Source organism: Oratosquilla oratoria, chromosome 44 (genome assembly GCF_046742065.1).
Source record: "Oratosquilla oratoria isolate Oo_2021 chromosome 44, ASM4674206v1, whole genome shotgun sequence".
Taxonomy (NCBI): domain Eukaryota; kingdom Metazoa; phylum Arthropoda; class Malacostraca; order Stomatopoda; family Squillidae; genus Oratosquilla; species Oratosquilla oratoria.
This window is the reverse complement of record NC_134820.1, coordinates 23280202-23302922: the sequence shown is the minus strand read 5'-3', so window position 1 is coordinate 23302922 and position 22721 is coordinate 23280202. Positions and strand designations below refer to the sequence as shown.

General features: G+C 41.2%; 1 protein-coding gene across 1 annotated transcript in view; it reads left to right on the top strand.

The window, feature by feature from the left end:
* Window positions 1–22721, top strand: part of LOC143022171 (sodium/glucose cotransporter 4-like) — a 95990-nt gene that overhangs the window by 721 nt on the left and 72548 nt on the right. The gene's annotated exons all lie outside the window — the stretch shown is intronic.

Genomic DNA, 22721 nt, shown 5'->3' with positions numbered 1-22721 from the left:
ACCCCTTACGTCATCGGGTGGGTGCCTCGCCCGTCGTTCCCTTTACATTTGGTTGTCACTCCCCCCCCCTTTGCTGGCAGAGATGATGAATTTATGTTAGTTGGATCTAGTTCCCACATGACAGGATAGTTTTGACATTTTGATACTGATTATTGATGGTGGTTGCGTGGGAAGGTGCAGGATGATCAGGAAATTTAAGGGCATTTGCCGCACTAGCAAATTTTTGGCAATAAAATTAACCACGCGGTATGAATTATTAATCGAGTTAATTTTATTGCGCGGCAGATCAACGCCACATCTGCCAAGGTGTGTATTACATTGGGTTTTATTTTGAATTATACTTATGTGTTCAGGATATTTGGAAATATTTGAAGTCAACGTGGACAGGAAGCCTGGGAAGAGGAGTTGGATCGGAAGCAGACCATACGTATCACTATGATTGATAGTGAAATTGCGTTTTAGGTTTTGTTCTTCTTCGTCTGCGTTTTCTTGTCATTTCCAGAATTTTCACACTGATCAGATTTGAAATATGGTGTAATGACATCTGTCGAGTGTGTGTTAGCGGCCTTTTTGTAACTGTTCGTAAATAACTGCATGTCAGTAAATTAAAACAATTATGTGATACAGAATCGACAAGGGAATGCTGTCATAATTTTACATGGATTGATATCGCGGAGAAATTAATACATATATATAGATAACTTTGAACATTATATATAAAGGAGACAATTTTTTACTGACCACATTCAGCCGATAAAGATCCAGTCAATAAATATGCAAATCAATTTTTCTGACCTAAATGACCTTCCTGGCTGTCGTAGGAATATTCAGCATTCTTGACTTTGCCCCTCATAATGCGAAATATACCGCTTTACCCAAAAAGTACCTTTCTTGGTTCCTTCATTTCCTGCCTTCTATGTTCTGTAGCTGTTGATCACTAAAACTATTGTAATATATAGCTTTAATTAATTTGGTTAACTATGAAGAAGGCTCTCCAAATACGCATCCATGTTTTCAAATCTACTCATATTCTTATTTCTGCATCTCTATATATTTTTCTCCATTAAGTAGACCTTCATGATATGCATCGTTATATGTAATTAGGAGTTGTTGACAAGTCTATCTAAAGAAACACCAATTGAGCCAGATGTCCTCAGACTGAACTCCATCCTTTAGTCTAGATCAGGTGGCCAACCAGTCGAATTGGCCGATCACAAACCTGTTTTAATTCGATCACATTACTGTACCTGTTAATAATTCGTCCTTCAGAAGTTGTTATGCAAATAGCTGCAATAGCATGTCCAAGTACTCATGATATTTGGATTATTATATTTCTCTTTTTTCTGGGAATAAGTTATATTTATAATGGTGGACATGGTTGAGCAACAGAATTATTGCACAGGTAGTGAATTATTGCACAGGTAGTGCAATGTATTTCAGTTCGAAGCTTTAAGAATCAGTTAGATAAATACCTAAGTAAGATGCTGTAATGATTATAATTTATCTTATATTATTTGCTTTTGTTTTGTTATCATTTGTCTGTCTGATTTTCATTTATTATTAGTTATATGTCAATTTATTATTATTTACTATTTACCTGTTTGTTTATTATTTAACTATACCTATGCATTTATTTATGTATTTTATTTGTTATTTACATTATTATAGTTTTTATTTATTGTTTTATTATTAATATGATTTTTTTTTCGCATCCGACCTAGATATGGATCAAAAGGTCTCCTGTCGGCATGCTCCGTCTTTGTAAACCTTTGTAAAAAGACTACTGTGTTAGGCTGGTAGATCGCATAAGGGTAACTGTAGAAAAAGTAGATCATATCACACAAAAGGTTGGCCATCCCTAGTCTAGAATATTCACTGTAGAATAGCTGACGTCCAACCTATTTATTACATCTGATTTGAGCTGAACAAATTTGGTGTTGTTCAGTGCCGCCAAGACTCAATGTTTACATTTGTCCGTTCGACACAATCTTTGGTAAATATTTTAGGACTTCTACAGTATTAAATAAACTTAAGAACTTTAATCACAATTGTTGTTAATGCAGGTTCAATGAAATTATGTGTTCTGTATACCATTTACAGATTTTCTAAATCCAACTTAGCTATCGACACAATACAGGGAGTCATTTGTCCTTGTATGAAGTACAATTCTCACATCTGGGGCGGTTTTTCCTCATGCACTACTCCCGAGGAAGAAAGAGTACAAGGCCTCGCCTTATCAATTCTTGTTTTCAACCTGTTAAACTTCACCTCCGTCCACTCCAGTATCTGTATCTATTTTCTGCCACTATTCTCATGGTCACTACAGGAATTAGAGCAACTGCGCGCCACAATCTCTTCCTCGAAAGACCACGCAGCAGCAGCACTAGATTTTCTGAAACGCTTCACCCCATTTCTTTCCAATTACCTTTAGCAATCGTCAGCCCGTACACTCCATCTATCTTTTCTTCCACATGGAGGCTCTGGAATTCCCCCTCCGATCCCACGATACCTTTCTACCTGTCTTTGATTTAGATTTGTTAAAAAAGAAAAGGGCCTTCAAGGCGCCACATCTTCCTCGTCCTCCTACTCCCTCCCCTCTTCCTCATCCCCCTCAGCCCTCAACATCCATTGGTGGCAGTTCTTATCTTTCCGGAGTGTCCCTCTGCGGGCATTTTATATTTATATTTTATTCAGGCCTCTTGACTGTAGATAGAAAGAATATCTCTCCACTGACATGGCGATAGGCACAGTATGTGTAGTCAAAATTTTATAGAAATGTACACAGGATAATTGCATGGTGGCTAGTAGTAATTGCATGGTGGCTGGTGGTAATTGCTATAACTGCCTCAAAAACGTACGATTTCTCTGTCATGGACATTGTAATTACTATAGGTAGTCAGATGTAGAAATTGGAAATTGTCAGGTATAGTCGGATTTTTTTTTTACACGCATTCGGCTGATGTGTCGAGTCGACTGTGGGTTTTGCTTCCGGTAGGAGGTGGTGGTGTGAATTGTAATGGTAGAACAGATTTTCGTCGCCGTTTTTGCAGGATGATTTGATGATAAAAATGCGTGAAAGCACTGGGCGCCAATTTTTTTTTTCTCGCATTTTTCTATTATTATTGTTATTTATTTATTGTGTTTAATCCTATTTTGGGGGAGATAAACATTATATAGTTTCATGGTGAGATTAGCGGCATTTGACGATGCAAAGTCCATTTCTGTCACTTTCAAAAGTCGCATGGGAATGGTATTGATTAGGTATCGTCCTATCCGTTATTATCTATGTTAAACTAGGCAATCTTCAGGGTATTTGTGTAATTATCCCATATAGTTTTTCGTAGATGGTCAGTGAAATCTAAGAAGACGATTACTGCAGACAAGTTTGCACTCGTGCGATCTTGATAGGAAATAATGGTTAATTGGGATCTTGTTAATTCTGTCCCTCTCCCTCGCATGGCTGTATGAGTTTTATGCAGTCAAGATCTTAGGGTTTAATATGTAGAGCTGGGCGCGTTCCTATGTGCGTTCCTCGGTGCGTTTCGCTTTAGTTTGGCTGCGGTTAGCGCTCCCAAACTATTAAAGCTGAAGAGACAGGTTCATACCGAAATAAAAGTCCGATAGGCTACATACTATATAAAAGAAAAATTCCGTAGAGCTGGGCGCGTTCCTATGTGCGTTCCTCGGTGCGTTCCGCTTTAGTTTGGCTGCGGTTAGCGCTCCCAAACTATTAAAGCTTAAGAGACAGGTTCATACCGAAATAGAAGTCCGGTAGGCTACATACTATACCAAAGAAAAATTTGGTAGGCCACATTCTAAACCGGCACCTATACTGCAGACGGGGCCACCCCCGAAAATACCTTGGCCTCATATCTCGCTTCTGATTCATCCAATTGCTTTGAAATTTTAATATGTTGTTTGTTGGTGTAAAGGGATGCTATTCTGTAAATTTAATCAAATTTGGGTGAATGGTAGCGCCTGATTTTTTTTTTACCTCAAAATTAATTTTTCACTTAGGCCTAATTGCTTTGAATTTTTTTTTATCGTGGAAACTTTGTTCATATATCTACATTTTGCAGGAATTATTTTTTATTATTATTTATTTATTATTTTTTGTCTTTGAAGGATTTTTTTTTTAATTTGTTAGGGCTCCTGAATCCCCTTTTTTTGAATTAAAAATCTAATTAAAAAAAAAAAAAAATGTTGAAGTGAAAATGATATCTAACATAAGATGATCAGAGTTTTTACCGATTTTGTAAGATTATTTGAACCCCAAAAAAACATTTTCGAGATACCGGCTTCTATTTTTTTTTTTCAACTTTTTCCATGTCCTATCATGTGTATTATTCATCTGATTGGCATGAAATATTTTCATATAATTGTGTATACATTGTTGACTTAGTGGAGAATAATGAGGCATTTGGTTTCCCTCTCTAAAGAAAGTATTAATCGCTCTTAGGTGATAAGCCGGGTAGCGATAACACACTCTCCTCTTCATCTCTGCTAGTTTCTCCTTGGTTTGAAGAGTCTTGATGCCTTTTCATTCTCCCTTTACCCTTCTTGATGTTGGATATCTTAACTATTGCAAGCTTACATTTGCAGGTCATCCTGCAAGACAAATATAAGAGAAATATTGCAGGAACGCAGCGTAACAACCTTTCTAATGTCTATGTAGGTACTGAAGAGGTCTAGCAAGGAAGAGTACATTCACACTGTGTGGGGAAGGGATGCCATTTGTCGAAATTTATTAAAATAATAATTTAATGATAGTTTTAAGTAGTTATCAGCATTGAATGATATCTCATTTTCTAGCGTACGCGTCACGTTTTAACACCCGGTTCATTCAAAAATAGCGTCGGGGCGGGGGTTAAGAATTCAATTTCCAGAAAAAAAAAATCAAGTGATAATTTCGGGTATCAATGACAGGGTGAGCGAATAAAATTGAAAAGTGAAATTAAAAAAGTATTCATGAAAAAGTCACCGGGGTGGCCCCCCTTAAAATTTTGGGACCGCTAACCGCGGCCAAACTAAAGCGGAACGCATATAGGAACGTGCCCAGCTCTGCTACTGTGACATCCCAACGGAACAGTCACGCGACATTCTCCTACGGCCAAATACTCGTTTCCGCGAAAAATAATAAAACGAGTAAAATGTGTTCATTTCTTTCTGTACATTTACCGGCAAAGCCAGTGCTGAGAGAAGTGCATACTAGACCATTCCAGAAGCATCTTAGCTGTCTTGACCGTTACGGGTATAGTCCGATCATTCGTTGCTTTGGGGCCAATGGAAGCGTGACGGGGGACGACACAGATATCTCTACTACACTCCAAACTCCTTCCTGTGATTCACCTAGGGTGGCCATTTCCAAATTTTCAAAAAGGAGAATACTGCATATCGATGATCATAATATACAGTAATATATATATATATATATATATATATATATATATATATTATATATATATATATATATATATATATATATTCGTAAAGAGCTGGAGTCCAAGAGCCATGTTATCGGAAAATTTCGAAACACTGGACTCAGAGTAACAGAATTTATTACCGACGTTTGAAACGTCGGTAATAAATTCTGTTACTCTGAGTCCAGTGTTTCGAAATTTTCAGATAATATATATATATATATATATATATATATATATATATATATATATATATATATATGAATGATAAAAAACTGAAAGTGAATAATATTTTTCACTTCTAATGACACCGACAAAAAACAAATACCTGTATTTCTTACTAAGTTACAACACAGACCTAGTTGTATCAACACCTTGATTGCCAAACTCTTTGGCCCAGAGTTAAACAAAGTATTTCTTTTCGGCATTTTCAGATTCCTTAATCTCATGAATTAATTGCCAAACCACACTGCGCCGTGGCCACCTCAGGTCTTTATGACTGGTGATGTTTCACAGTATGATACACTTTACAATGTTCTGCAGCTGTGATTTTGTCATCCTGAGATGATCGAGCTGAAGAAACAAATGATAGCAGTGACGAGGTGCCAGCACTGCGAGTGTTAAGTCTATGTTTGTGGCTGCATGTCGTTCAACTGCACTCTTTCCCTTACCTCCTATCTCCACATCACAACGACACAGTGTACAAAAAAACATGAAACTCATCCTTTCTGCTTTTAGCAATGAATCCAAACTCTTTGGCCCAGTCAGAGTTAAACAAAATCTTTCTTTTCGGCATTTTCAGACTCCTTAATGCCACCTCAGGACTGCAGCCCAATTTATGAGATTTGAATAATGCAATCATACGTTCACAATGCTGGTCCTGTGCAGTTTCTTTCTACTTCGGGTGCCGAGGTCCGACGTTGACCTTGGCCTAGGTACTCCCGCATAATCTAATTGCACGGCATTATTGTATACCTAACGTTATTTATTTATTTATTCTTTATTATTTTTTTTTATTTGTTTATTCATTTATTTTTGCCACACCCCAAGAAAGGAGGACAAATGCACGTCCGGCGTGAGGTTGCGCCGGATGGAGGACAAAGTGCTCAAAAGGAGGACTGTCCTCCCTAAAGGAGGACGTCTGGCCACCCTAGATTCACCATGGTCTTGGACCACGTGTTGGACCCCTGATCGACAGCTATTTCCCTCCCGGAAGAGAGCTCAGAGGTCATATATGACCGATCGATGGGTAATGCTGTGACCTTACACGCACACACACACCCAACTCCCCCGCCCACGAGAGTTGGAGTAACAACTCGCAGCACAGCGATACTGAAATTATTTCAGCTCTGGTTTGAGGTAAAGGAGGACAGTTTGTGGGTGGATGTGAAGGGGATAGCTTGACGAACATCACTCGTCATTCACATCACGCCTGGTAATGGCGGTCTAAGGCAGCGTTTCTCAACCTTTTACCCTTGTGTAACCTCTAGAATAAATTGCATGTCTCAAGGAACCCCTGCAAAAAAAAAAACAAAAAAAAACACATCTTTCTCATTTCATTTTCATCGTAGTAATAGGTTAGATAGAATGATGTCTATATTACATTATTGCAATAACCTTTAGCGGAACCTTAGGGTTCCGCAGAACCCTGGTTGAGAAACGCTGGTCTAAGGGATGTAGCACTAGTAGTAGGAGAAGTGTGTGGAGGTAGTATTAATACTCCTCCGAAACACTCAGTACATCCACGTACGTACACTAAATACAAAACAATTTGGATTTAGAGAAAGAAGATCATGTACCACAAACTTGACTTGCTTCTACTCGAGACTAATAGAAATAATATAAGAAAGGGATGGATGTGCGGCCTGTGCTTATCTAGATATACAAAAAGCATTTGATAAAGTACCACACAAAAAAAACTAATAAGAAAAATGAATTAATAGGTGGCATTAAAGGAAAATTATTGGAATGGATGGAAGACTTCTTGACTGGGAGAAAAATGAGGGTAGTAATTTGAGACAAATACTCGATCTGGGAAGAAATGATAAGTGGTGTCCCACAAGGTTCAGTATTGGCTCCAGTCATGTTTGCCATATATTATATAAATGACTTGGATGAAGATGTGGAATGTTATATGAACTTCTTCGCAGATGACGCAAAAATACTAAAAGTAAGTACAGAGGAAGATTGTGAATTACTACAGATAGACCTAGATAAAATCTGGAAATGGAATAAAAAATGGGAAGTGAACTTTAAAACCAAGAAATGTAGTATAATGGAGTTTGGAAAAAAGTAAAGATAGAATATCGAGGAATAATAATAATTGGTGAAAAAGTAAAAAAAAAGATAGCTCGGACGGGACCAAGGAGTAATAATCAGCAAAGACGTCACCAGACAAACATGTCAATGAAATACTCGGAGAAACCTTCAACCTACCAACGTTGACGAAAGTGGCATTTGACTATTTGGATGAGGAAATGGTCAAGACAATATTAGTTACATTGATAAGACCAAAATTGGAGTATGCTGCAACACTATGGACACCCAGTACTAAAAAGAATATAATTTTTTTTTTTGAAAGAATACAAAGAGCAACGACAAAGATGGCACCAACACTCCAAATTGACATACAAAGATTGTCCAAATTGGAACTACCAACTCTGGAACAAAGAAGAGAAAGAGGAGATCTACTGACTATTTACAGAATCATGAAAGGAATGGAAATTTTAGATAGATATGATTTATTGAAGTGGGATAATAGAAAAGCAAGAGGGCATGAAAAGAAACCCAAAAAGGATAATATAGAAGAGATCTGAAAAAAGAATAGCTTCCCACTCTGAGTAGTGGATACCTGGAATAATTTAGATAAGGCAACAGTGTGTGCAAATACTATTCAAAAAATTAAGAAAAAACTTGATGCTGAAAGATACAAAGACGGGTCACTTTGAGCATAGCTCCTTACCCGTATAATACAACTAGGTAAATACACATAAACACACAGTGGTAGAATTCCCGGCGGTCCGGGTTCGAATCCCGCTCAGGGCTGAAATAATTTCAGTATCGCTGCGAGTCGTTACTTCAACTCTCGTGGGCGGGGAATTGGGTGTGTGTGCATGTAAGGTCACAGCATTACCCATAGATCAGTCATATATGAACTCTGAGCTCTCTTCCGGGGGGGGAAATAGCTGTCGATCACGAGTCCAACACGTAGTCCAAGACCATGGTGAATTACGCACACGCACATATGCACTCAAGGTATGATCAATTGGAGAATATGAGACGGGCACCATTACTCTAGAAGGATTTAGTCCAATCCGGAACAATACATGAATTCAGATCTAAGTATGATCATCAGAGAATAAGGAGATATAGCCAAAGATGGAACCTTACATTATTTCGTAGCTAAGTTGTGATAATTAATTGAAGAGTAAGAGACGGGATTCCACGAACGTTGTTTCTTTCATGTATACAACTGAGTAAACACACGTACGCGCGCATGCGCAGGGGGTGGAAGGTGGATGGTCCCTTATCCACAAGGATGGAAGGGACAACGGGTGGATGTGAAATGGATGGAAGAGTCCTTTTAGCATAATACGAGGTATTCAGAATGATATATAAATCTATTTACTGTAAAATAACACAACCCATGAATGGCGAAAAAAAAAATGTAAACACTTTGAAGTCAAGGTCGTTATCGGAACAAATGGGTTTTAAACGAGTTGTCAGTCATTACATCTTTATTTCTTTTATATTTGTGTAGTTTCCAATATATGTTAAACAGCATAAATGGAGAGGCGAAGAGGTCAATTTTCGTGCAAACAAGTATGATGGTTAAGGTAATTCAGAGGCGGGAAGGTGGGGGATATATGTGGCAACATCGCTTAGGGTAGTAGTGTCGAAACTCACACTACACATTTTACGACGATGGAAAAATAGGTTCTCATTGGCGGGTCCTATGTGTGAACACCCTCCAGTCCTTTGTCTCAATCTTATTATGTATTTCTTTTCCTTTCTTATTATTTCTTGTTCACGCCGTCTGCGGAAAAAAAATACTTATCATTGCCGGAATTTGTTAAAAAGTTGTACAGACCGACGTGACGAGACATAATTTATGATGCCCTCCAATACGGGTGCATAAAAAGTGGCAAGGTTCCTCATGTTTATGCACAATTTTATTGTTCTTGATAACACACACACACACACACACACGCACACACACACACACACACACACACACACACACACACACACACACACACACACACACACACACACACACAAGCGAAAAAAATACACGGGAGCGACGAGCGATTTCGCTCGGGAAAGTTCCAATGTCGCTCTCGCAAATCCAATAGCGGGAGCGATCCCCCACAAAAAAATCGCTCCCGCGGCAAGATTCAACGTTTTTCATGCATTATCCATCATTTATCAATCCCTGAATCCCATCACCATTGATGAAAGGATCAGAGCAAACACAACTTACCCGTAATCAATCATTGCATTATCAATCGATATCATAAACGCAACGCATCAGTCAACTTTAATTTGTTGATATGTGTACGCGGTATAGCTCCTTGAGTTCAATGGCTTACCTAGCCTAGATTTGTATCAGCTGCATGCGCGCGTATACTAGTACATGTTGACTAGACCCTAGAGGACTATCGTGCTAAACAATGTCGCTAGTTGCGAATTACATGGTACCTGTATGCAGGGAAGTTCATTGGTTGCATGCAGCTAGCTGCCCAATCAACACGCTGACTACATGTACAATGCACCATACCCAATACCACATCACCGCATGCATACGTACACTGTACATATGCAAACTCGCTTCGACATGAGTAATGAGGCCCTCCAATAGTTTGAAGGAAATCGAACCTGCAAAAACATGGCTCGGAAGTATAAAAAATGGCTCTGGTAATTAAAAAAAAATGGCTCTGGTGAAATTTAAAAAATAAAGAAAAATGGCTCTGGTAAAAAAAAAGTATTTTTTTCCCTCACACACACACAAACACACACACACACACACACACACACACACACACACACACACACACACACACACACGACTCGGTGGCGCGGTTGGTAAAGTCCCAGACTGTCAGTACGGCGGCACCGGCGGTACCTAATTCGAATCCTGCCCTGGGCTGAAATTATTTCAGTATCGCTGCGCTTCGAGTCGTTACTCCAACTCGTGGGCGGGGAGTTGGGTGTGTGTGTGCGTGTAAGGTCATAGCATTACCCATAGATCGGTCATACGAGTTCTAAGCTCTCTTCCGGGAGGGAAATAGCTGTCGATCACGAATCCAACACGTGATCCAAAGACCAAGGTGAATCACACACGCACACACACACACTCACACACACATACACATACACACACACAGTTTCGCCTTTGTTAGTACTTCCTAATACAATTGGAATTCCTAAATCCCTCCGAAGCATTTCAGATATATTTTACCTTACAATTGAAATTAAGTATATGCATGTGTATATATATATATATATATATATATATATATATATATATATATATATATATATATATATTTACAATTCGCCATTACCGGCAGCAGTTCAAGGAGCCTGTACGTCGGAGAGGACCATCTTATTCCTTTCTTTCGTTCCTTTCAATCCTGCTTTTAACCATCACTGCATTCCATCACCTCCCGTGACCAACCACACTTGACTGTACGTTTAAAGGGGCTTTGGAATTTTAATTCGGTGTCAAATAGAGGTTACACACACACACACACACACACACACACACACACACACACACACACACACACACACACACACACACACACACACACACACTCAAACACGCACACAGTAAAGCTCCTATACCCAATAAACCGTATATTATTATTATTATACACACACACACACACACACACACACACACACACACACACACACACACACACACACACACACACGCACACAGTAAAGCCCCTATACCCAATAAACCGTATATTATTATTATTATTATTATTATTATTATTATTATTATTATTATTATTGCTATTATTACAATTACACGCGTACTTATATCAGTGAATGTACATCACCACTGACCTCTTTAATGATGTGAATGAGTGAATCTTAAAATCGTACGGGAGCTTTGTAGACCCCAAGTAAACGTTAAACCGTGGACATCTCATGTTACAAAATCAAAGCAATAAAAAAAACGACACAGACAAATTCTCCAATGAATTCACAGCTCAGGAAGCCAGCAGGAATTGTATTGCCAAACTAAATTGAATTGTATTGACAATGTCAAATTAATTTGTTCCCTTTCCTTACTGAAAATCGGTGGAAATACGAGGTATAAATTTATTCTGGTTGGTCTTTTCCAGTTACATAAAATGTAAACAAACTTCGCATATCACAGCCAGCGCGTCGCCACCCTCGTTGGTTATTCGTTTTTCTTCTGTCGGGCTGCTTGGGGGTGGTGCATTCCGAGATCCATTGGTGAACGACGGCACCATCTCGATAGCAGACACACTGTGGCACTGCAACAGCTCTCATATAAATTGATTTGATGATCCTTTGATCGATAAAATGTCCTCATTCTTTCGTTCGTTCGTTTGTCGATGCAGGGCCACCGCACACGCAACTCTTCGATGCTGTTGATAGTCGGCGGCGGTTATGATCCTCGTCACCTAATTTGGCTGAGGGGCGGCAAACCCGACGCACCAATGGTCTTCCGGTCATTGGGACCGGTTGTGCCGATCACCAACTCTCCTCCACTTGACCATCGTGGTCCAGAATCACAGCGACTACCCACTAGCTCGTATATTCCGGTCTATGAATGATGATGGGGTGACCTCACTCTCTCTTTCTCTCTGTGTCGCGCGCACACACACACACACACACACACACACACACACACACACACACACACACACACACACACACACACACACACACACACACACACACACACACACACACACACACACACACACACACACACACACACACACACACAACCGCCACTACCACTGCTTGCAGTATTAGTGAAAGTTTACGCCGCTTTCCCGCCCCTCCTCCGATTGACGTCGGGCGCCCCTACTTGCCCAACTGTGCCGCTGACGCCAAGACAGGCCCGTTGCTCTCTTGTTCACATGTTGGCTGACTGACTGAACATATGGCAGTGTTGCGTTAGGATCATGGCGCCAGGCATATTTCTGGGACTGGCGCGTCGAGTTGATCGCGATAGTCGAGTCTTCAAAGAAATACTGAACTCAACCAGCAAAGAAACAGGTCGAGATTATGTCAATTCTTCGGAGTAATTTTTTTTCCCAGAAGCTGAGGATGGCGCAAAATACTGTTTCAACTTAGTTCATGAGCAAATTACCGAAAATTCGAAAAAAAAAGACGTGCCGTTTTTGTAAGCACTAACATTCAAAAGTCAAAATAAAGTTATGGACAATATAACTATCAAGATCTGAGACTCGTAAGTGAATAGGACCTAAAAAAATTGCTCCATAAGGAACGAGTTGCATAGACAACGCTGTGAGCGCATTGTTTGTCGTCCTTCTGTGCCATCACCTGACGACGTCCAAAACTGCTAATGCTGCTGTGTAAGCAGCATTGACGATTTCCCTTCGGCAGGGCGGCCGGGCAGTCTGTGCACATTTTGCTCAGGACGATGTTGTAAGACGGCTCTGTTTGCCTCCTAGACGTTATCATGCTGCATGGTTAAGGTCGCAAATATTTTTTTTTACATAAGCAGCGACGTCCTATATATTTTTTTATAATACAATTTTTTTCTTTAATTTTCTATTGGCGTACAATGGACGTCCCTAAAGTGAAGGTGTTGATCGCATAGTTTGGCCAAAAGGAAGTATGAAACAAATTTTGCTTCCCACAGTCCCTGATACTCCCAGACGAAGGGAGCACAGCAACAAACTCTAGATTTTGTGAAACGCCTGGCCACTTTGCCGTGCACTTTGTTACCTTCCACAAGAGCTAACCAGTACGCTCTCTCTTTTCTTTCCTTCTACCCGGAAGCTCTTGAAACGCATCCCCCACCCACACGCTCCTGGTATATTTCCACATTGGGGTTTTGCAAAAATAAATAAATAAATAAAAAGGGGGGAGGGTATGGGAGCCGCTGCAAAATGACATCTCATACCCACCCACCCTTTCTACAAATTGTCTTCGAATGGATGATTATTATCTCGACATAAGAATAAAAGAAAACTATAAGAGACCATAAGGCCTACATTATGCGGTTCCGTGTCCGTCACCACATATCATCCCCACCCATTAAGTTATTTAACCTTCTGCAGTGTGGCAGAAATTGGGCACTAGCACAAGAAAGCTTGTGAAGAAATGAACGGGACAAGAATCATTTCCTCACTTAGCAAGGGTCCTTCTCCTATGCATTGCATGTATTTTCAAGGCTCCCTCTGTTTTTGTGTACCCATACAGCCCCTAGCTGTGGTAGCCGTCGTAATTATATATATATATATATATCTGGTGCATGGATAGCTGCATTGGTGGTGGTGAGGGGAATTTATTTTGGGAAAAACCGTGCGAGCTTGAGTACCACTTGTTTATCAGTATGTACATTCTTTCCTAATTCTGGCATGCCTTTACAACCGACTTGGTGCATATCTTTTATTTCTTCACCAATACATTGTTTTCCTCCGACTAGGAAACGAGGAGAGGCGGTGCTGAGAAGACATCAATCAGAACATTCTCGAAGGAGCCCCGGCTCAGACCACATGAGCTAACCGTCATGCTTTCGGCAGTGTAGCATAACCCATGGGACAACAATGCACAAAGCAGTGCATGGAACAGACACAGAGCACAAAATATTCTGTTTGTCAAATTGAACTATTAAGCAGAAATTCAGCACAAGAACTGCGCAATGGAAAATTCCATTCTAGTCCATTGGCTGACATGACGTGACGCGCTCTCCGTTATTCTTTGGTCGCTTGGCGACCGTTTTATCAACATCGAATTGATATATGATTTCAATAGGTTGCGAACACAATAGAACATTTTTGACACACAACTATGATTAATTATGATATATATCCTATGGCCACTAAGTTTAAAAGCTTCAGCGTATAGATTTAGGCCGTTAAGATTTAGTTCACTGGCAAAAAATTCCAGGAAACAGTAATTAATTACGGAAATAGAGCTAACTTACAAAAATAGACAATGGCTTAGGTTTCTAGATGGTTTCCTCAGATTGCTATGTATATGATTCATGTTTTTATAGTTTTAAGTGTCAGGCAGGGACGCCTTGTCAAGGGAGCTGAAGACTGATCAAAGGAGAATTGACGCTGCGACTTCGGTTGATCGAGGCACATTTTACAAATAATAATGATAATAATAATAATTAAAATAACAAGAATAATAATACCAATACTACTAATAATAATTATAATAATAATAATACAGTACTAATAATGATGACTGCTGTACTTGTTGATGCACTTACAAAGTGTTCCACCGATACACTTATTGAAAACTAATCCGTCACCAGTTTTGTAAAATGCGTCTCGATCAACCTAATTCGCAGCGTCAATTTTTCTTTGGAGACTGTCTTCAGTTCCCATGACAAGGCGTGTCTGTCTGACACTTAAAACTGTATAAAAACATGAGTCATAATTATACAAAACGATCTAAGAAAAACAACTAGAAGCGTAAAACGTTGTATATTTTCATTTAGCTATATTTCCGTAACTAGTTATTGTTTCCTGGTGTTTCTTGCCAGTGGACTAAAAAATTAACGGCCTAAACTATACGCTGAAGCTTTTAAAACTTAGTGGCCATAGGATATATATTATAATTAATCCTAGTTGTGTGTCAAAAATGTTCTAGCGTGTTCGCAACCTATTTAAATCATATATCAATTTCTATGTTGATAAAACGGTCGCCAAACGACCAAACCAAGATCTATATATAGACCTTGGACCAAACAATAACAGAGAATGCGTGACGTCACGTCATAGCCAATGAAACTGTATGGAATTTTCCATTACACAGTTCTCGTGCCACAATTGACAGCAAGTCCTTATTTCCTGCTTTACCATTCAATTTGACATACAAAATATTTTGTGTTCTGTGTCTGTTCCATGCACTGCTTTGTGCACTGTTGTCCCATGAGTTATGGTGCATTGACGAAAGCATGACGGTTAGCTAATGCCTGAGAATGTGTTTTGATTGACGTTTTCTCAGTTCCCCCCTCCTCGTTTCCCGGTCGGAGGAAAAAAAATGCATTGGTGAAGAAATAAAAACTATGCAACAAGTCAATTGTAAAGGTATGCCAGAATTATGAAAGAGTGTGCATACTTAACATCAAGTGGTAGCGGTACTCAAGTACATACTTTCGTCTGCTCAGACATCCTCAGGGTACATGTCTGAATAGACGAAAGCGTTCGATCATAAATTCATTATTTTCCTTGGTGGTTTCTCTGCATATTTAGGATCACGAGTTCGTGTGATTTCTCATATACATATATGTGTATAATATATATATATATATATATATATATATATATATATATATGTATATATATATGTATATATATGTATATATATGATGAAGGTGGAAAAAGAAGTTCTGATTTTATTCCGGACAGGTTTCGCTCTATGATTCTTCAGAAGCATAAGAGCGAAACCGTTCAAGAATAAATTCAGAGACTTGGAACTACTGTAGACTCGTGACTTCTTTTTCCACCTCCATCAACTTGTCACAATGTACCAGCATATATATATATATATATATATATATATATATATATATGTATATATATATGTATATATATGCATATATATATATATATGCATATATATATATATATATATATATACTGTATATATGTATATATACTGTATATATGTATATATACTGTATATATATATATACATATATATATATATGTATATACACATATACATATATCACTTCTTTGGTTTAGTTGGGCCTCCGTGCAAGCGACGGCGCCTACGGCACATAGGTTCACCTCCCGGGCCTTGTCCTTGGCGCGGCCGTAGAAGTCACCGAAGGACTCGCCGTGCTCTTGATGTCGGAGTCAATGCCGGGGCAGAAGACGGTTTGTTGAGCCCGGCGTTTTGTGGCTCCCGCGCCACGGTGGCTTTCGTGGAGACGAGCCAGCGTACGCTTCCTTAGAGTGGCGGGGACCACGATTCGATGGCCGTAGAGCACCAGATTAAAACGGTCATACTCATGGGCGTCCGGGATGAGGAACTCGTACAGCGCATCAGCTCCCTCCCCGCAACCGCGTCACTGCAGGAGGTAGTGACCCACTGCCGCTCGCACGGGTCCGCAAGGGAGACAGTCTCGGACCCCCAGGGCAACCCGCAGGTGCGCGCCGTTTCGGCATTTAAAAGTGTTCAACGCCTGGCGCGCGCACCCCCACTTCAACCGCCTCCCGCACCCTCCTCCCTTCCTGGCGACACCTGCCACAATTGCAGGACCAAGTGACACCGCCCTCACACCCGCCAGTGTCTTGTCAGGAACGCCCGATGCTGCGTCTGCGGCAAGAAGGGTCACTGGGAGAAATATTGCAAGTCGTCCAAGGAGTCGGGACGAGAGTCACCACGGGCCGCCAAGCCCCGGCGTCCCTGTGCCTACCCCTGGGAAGGCTGGCGCCTGCCGAAAAGTGTCCGACGCTCTCCGGCCGCTCCTCGACAACTGTCAACATTCGCATCCGCTTCGGAAACGTATCCTCAAGTTTGCTTATGCTGCCGGACACGGGCGCGGACGTCACAGTGATAGGCACAGTGATAGGCGCCCGGCACGTGTGCACCCTGGGGATATCTAAGGTTAGCTTGCACCCGCCAACCTCAGCGCCGACGTACATGGCCGACGGATCCAAGATGCCCCCTGCCGTGGGACGCTTTCAGGCCACTCAGACGCTCGGCGACAGAAGGTGCACCGCCGACATACGAGTTCAGAAAGGGGTCAAAACCTTCGGCCACTGTAGGGAGTTGGCTATAATCCCGCCCGACTTCCCGAAGCCTATCCTCGAAGTGACGTACGCAAACAGGTGCGCCGCGCTGACACTTCCCTCTGACAGCTCACCGGCCGCTACTCGCGACTACTTCCTACGGTACTTTAGTGACGTGCTAGTTTCCAAAGACGACCCCAGCACCGTCCGTCTAGGAAAGACGATGGTTCTCCCACCCCACTCTTGAGAACCCACCTGTTAGCCGATGCGACGCCCCTCGCCGCCCGCACGCCCAGGCCGATACCGTTCACATTTCAGGTTCAAGCGAAGAAAGACTTGACTAAATGGTGCAGCAAGGTATTGTCACTCCTGTCGTAAGGCGAGATCTGTCGCCGCCGTCCGTGCTGGCGCCCTTCGAGCACCGGGCCGCCCTCTCCGCTCGGCGGAGGACCTGTCGTCCTTGTGCTCGGACCCCCTTCGATTCCGCCTCGGACGAGGTTACATGCACGACTGAAATACCGGGCACTTCCACCTCGTCCAGTGTGGCCCATGGTTTCCGACGGGCGCCGAAGCCCGTCACGCCACTACCACTGGAGACGCTTGCTGCCATCTGGGCCGCACCCATGCAAGCCATGCCCGTTTAGTTGGGCCCCATTTCTCGTGGATGACGGACCATTGTCCGCTTGTCCCCCTCCTCACGTCAGGAGCGCCGTCACCGGCACTACCGGCGCTTCGCGGTGACGACCCGTCGCCCGCCGCCGACGCCGACGGAACGCTCTTTACTGGCCGCGGCACGGATAAGCCCCGCTTACGGGAAGCTCACCGTAGGTTTGCGCCGCAGTGTTGTGGCGTGTTCGTTCCCCAGACGCTTTCCAGTACAAGGACGCTGTTACGGGCACAAGGCCCTCGTTGCTTGATACGTGTGTAATACAACGTGGCACCGTTTTCCTTCTACGCAGGGAGTACGACGTCGCACCCATTGTAGTCTAGAACTGTCCGTCTTACTGTGAGCATGTAGCTCTCCTATTGTGACTCACCTCTGTACGCATAACCCACTGATTGATAAAGACTCCAAACGTCGTCCCGCGTTTCTGTTGCACACTTACAACTTGGACAAAATGTAGTAACACATTTGTAAATCATAATCACAGAGAAGGTACTTTCCTGAAGAGGGCTATAGCTGTTAGCCGAAATATAGGAGTACTTTCTTCTAAGTTTCCTTTTATTCCGACTGTGGGTTCTTAGTGCATATATATATATATATATATATATATATATATATATATATATATATATATATGCAAAGTAGACAACTTGGAAAAAAGAAACCAACGAAGCAGAGCGCTTTCGTATATTACATCTTCAGTGCAAAAAGTACTTTTTGCACTGAAGATGTAATATACGAAAGCGCTCTGCTTCGTTAGTTTCTTTTTTCCAAGTGGTCTACTTTGCATATGTGAACACACGTGCCCGTGTTCTTATTAGCATATATATATATATATATATATATATATATATATATATATATATATATATGTATATACATATATATATGCTGGTACATTGTGACAAGTTGATGAAAGTGGAAAAAGAAGTCACGGATCTAGTTCCGAGTTTCTGAGTTTATTCCTGACCGGTTTCGCTCTATGTTTCTTCAGAAGGTTTCGCTCTATGCTTCTGAAGAAGCATAGAGCGAAACCGGTCAGAAATAAACTCGGAAACTCGGAACTAGACCCGTGACTTCCTTTTCCACCTTCATATATATATATATATATATATATATATATAGATATATATATATAGCTATATATAAATATAATATATTACGAGGACTACCACAGCCAGAGGCGGTATGGATACACAAAAACAGAGGGAGCCTTGAAAATACATTCAATGCATAGGAGGAGGACCCTTGCCAGTAAGGAAATGATTCTTGTCCCAATGATCTCTTCACTAGCTTTCTTGTGCTAGTGCCCAATTTCTGCCACACTGCAGAAGCTTAGATAACTTTATGGGTGGGGATGATATGTGGTGATGGACACGGAACTGCCTAGTGTAGGCCTTATGGTCTCTTGTAGTCTTCTTTTATTCTTATGTTCTTAACATTTTAAGGGACGACAGAAAAGGCAAAATGAAATAGGAAAATGCCAGCAGAGGGTCGATCTGAAAAGAAAAGAACCAAGTGGGTAATCGTCATCCGTTCGAAGACAATTTGTAGGGGATCTAGGGAAGAGGCGTCATTTTGCTGCGGCTCCCATAAAACACACACTTTTTTTTTTTTTTTTTTTTTAATTTTTTTTTTTCAACTTTTTTTTTTTTTTTTTTTTTTTTTTTTTTTTTTTTTTTTTTTTTTTTTTTTTTTTCATTTTTTTTTTTTTTTTTTTTCCAAAACTCCCATGTGGAAAACTACCAGGAGTGGGTGGATGGGGGATGGGTGTTCGAGAGCTTCCGGGTGGAAGGAAAGGAGAGACAAATCGTACTGGTTGGCTCTTGTAGAAAGTAACAAAGTGCACGGCAAAGTGGCCAGGCGTTTCTCAAAATCTCAAAATCTAGAGTTTGTTGACTCCAGCCTGTGCCCCCTTCATCTGGAAATATCAGGGACTGTGGGAAGCTAGATTTATTTCATACTTCCTTTTGGCCAAACTATATCAGCACCTTCACTTTGGTGACGTCCTTTGTACGCCATAAAACAAAAGAAAGAAAAAATTGTATTATCCCAAAAAATAAAACTTAGAGGACGTCACTGCTTATGTTTAAAAAAGTTTTATCTGCGACCTTTAGCATGCAGGATGATAACGTCTTTAAGGCAAATAGAGCCGTCTTACAAGATCGTCCTGAGCAAAACGTACACCCAGCCGCCCAACCGAAAGGAAATCGTGAATGTTGCTTATTCAGCAGCAGCATGAGCAGTTTTGGACGACTTCATGTGTTGGCGCATTTTCTTAGGTAGTGCCTATTCATTTACGAGACTCAAATCTTGGTAGTTATAGTGTCCATAATTTGATTTTGATTTTGGAATGTTAGAGCTTACAATTTTTTTTTTTTTTTTTGAATTTTCGGTCATCTAATCATGAACTAAGCTCAAACAGTATTTTACGTCAACTTCAGCTTTACTTGGTAAAAAAAAATGACTCCGAAGAACTTACGTAAACTCGACCAGTTTCAGTGCTGGTTGAGTTCAGTATTTCTTTGAAGACTTGACCACAACTCGCGATCAACTCGACGCCCGAGTCCCAGAAATATGCCCGTTGCCATGATCCTAACGCCACATTGCCATATGTTCATCGGTTAAGTCAGCCAAGATATGAGCAAGAGAGGAAGCAGCTCGGGCAACGGGCCTGTCTTGTCGTCAACGGCACAGTTGGGCAAGAAGGGCGCGGCGCCCCGCCCGACGTCAATCGGAGGAGGAGCGGGAAAGCGACGTAAGCTTTCACTAATACTGCAAGCAGTGGTGGTGGCAGTGGTTGTGCGTGTGTGTGTGTGTGTGCGTGTGTGTGTATTCACTTGGTCTTTGGATCACGTGTTGGACTCGTGATCGACAGCTATTTCCCTCCTGCAAGAGAGCTCAGAGCTCGTAGGTCCGATCTATGGGTAATGCTATGACCTTGCACACACACACACCCTAACTCCCCGCCCACGAGAGTCAGAGTACGCCCCGAGGCACAGTGATACCGAAATAATTTCGGCCCTGGGCAGGATTCGAACTGGGTGCTGGGAGCATTTCTGCTTCCCAGTTCAGCGCTCTACCAACTATTCTATGTGTGTGTGTGTGTGTGTGTGTGCGTGTGTGTGTGTGTGTGTGTGTGTGTGTGTGTGTGTGTGTGTGTGTGTGTGTGTGTGACACAGAGAGAAAGAGAGAGTGAGGTCACCCCATCATCATTCATAGACTGAAATATACGAGGTTGGGTAGTCACTGTGATCCAGGACCTCGATGGTCAAGTGGAGGAGAGTTAGAGGTTGGCACAACCGGTCCCAATGACCCATTGGCGCGTCGGATTTGCCGCCCCTCAGCCAAATTATTCGGTGATGAGGATCATAACCGCCGCCGACTATCAACAGCATCGAAGAGTTGCGTGTGCGCCCTGCATCGACAAACGAACGAACGAAAGAACGAGGACATTTTATCGATCAAAGGATCATCAAATCAATTTATATGAGAGCTGCTGCAGTGCCACAGTGTGTCTGCTATCGAGATGGTGCCGTCGTTCACCAATGGATCTCGGAATGCACCACCCCAGGCAGCCCGCCAGAAGAAAACGTATAATCAACGAGGATGGCGACGCGCTGGCTGTGATATGCGAAGTTTGGTTACATTTTATGTAACTGGAAAAGACCGACCAGAATTTATATTTCCACCGATTTTCAGCAGGGAAAGGAAGCAAATTAATTTGACATTGTCAATCAAATTCAATTTAGTTTGGCAATACAATTCCAGCTGGCTTCCTGAGCTGTGAACTCATTGGCGAATTTGTCTGTGTCGTTTTTTATGGCTTTGATTTTGTAACATGAGATTCCCACGGTTTAACGTTTATTTGGGGTCTGAAAAGCTCCAGGACAATTTTAAGATGCAATTACATCATTGCAGAGATCAGTGGTGATGTACATTCACTGATAAAAGTGTGTGTGTATATTTACCTAATTGTATCTTGCGGGAGGAGAGCTATGCTCGTAGTGACCTGCTGTTGTGTATATATATATATATATATATATATATATATATATATATATATATATATATATATATATCAAATCTCGGTAATCAGATAGATTACGAGTTCGTACGGTTTTAGATCGTCTGTGGTTGAGAGGTCAAAGGCGTGTTGTGGAGCCTGTCTTGGGTCCATAAGCAGTGGTTCGAATCCTCCGCGCGACGGTCATGGAGATTGTATGATTGATGTCGCTGTCCACTAGCGAATTATTCACACACACACACACACACACACACACACACACATATATATATATATATATATATATTTATATATATATTTATTTATGAAGAGCTTTGGAGTCCAGGAACAATTTTTTCGGAAGAAAGTACACACTGGACTCGTTGGTTGAAGTCTATTCCTACGTTTCGAACCCTGCCCGGGTTTCATTATCGGGGTAATACAGTGGCAGCAATAGGAAATCTATATAAAAAGGGGTCTTCCTCGTACAATGGGTTAGGTAACCCAGGTAACCATTACCATTCCAGAAAAATACAAAAGTTACACATCACAAAGGATGAGCATAGTATAACCCGGAAATAAATCCAAATGGACCCCATATCACATAATTCACACATCAATACTAGTATCGAAAATAGAATGGCAAATGAAATCTTACACTAAAACATGTAAACTTTCCAAACAATAAT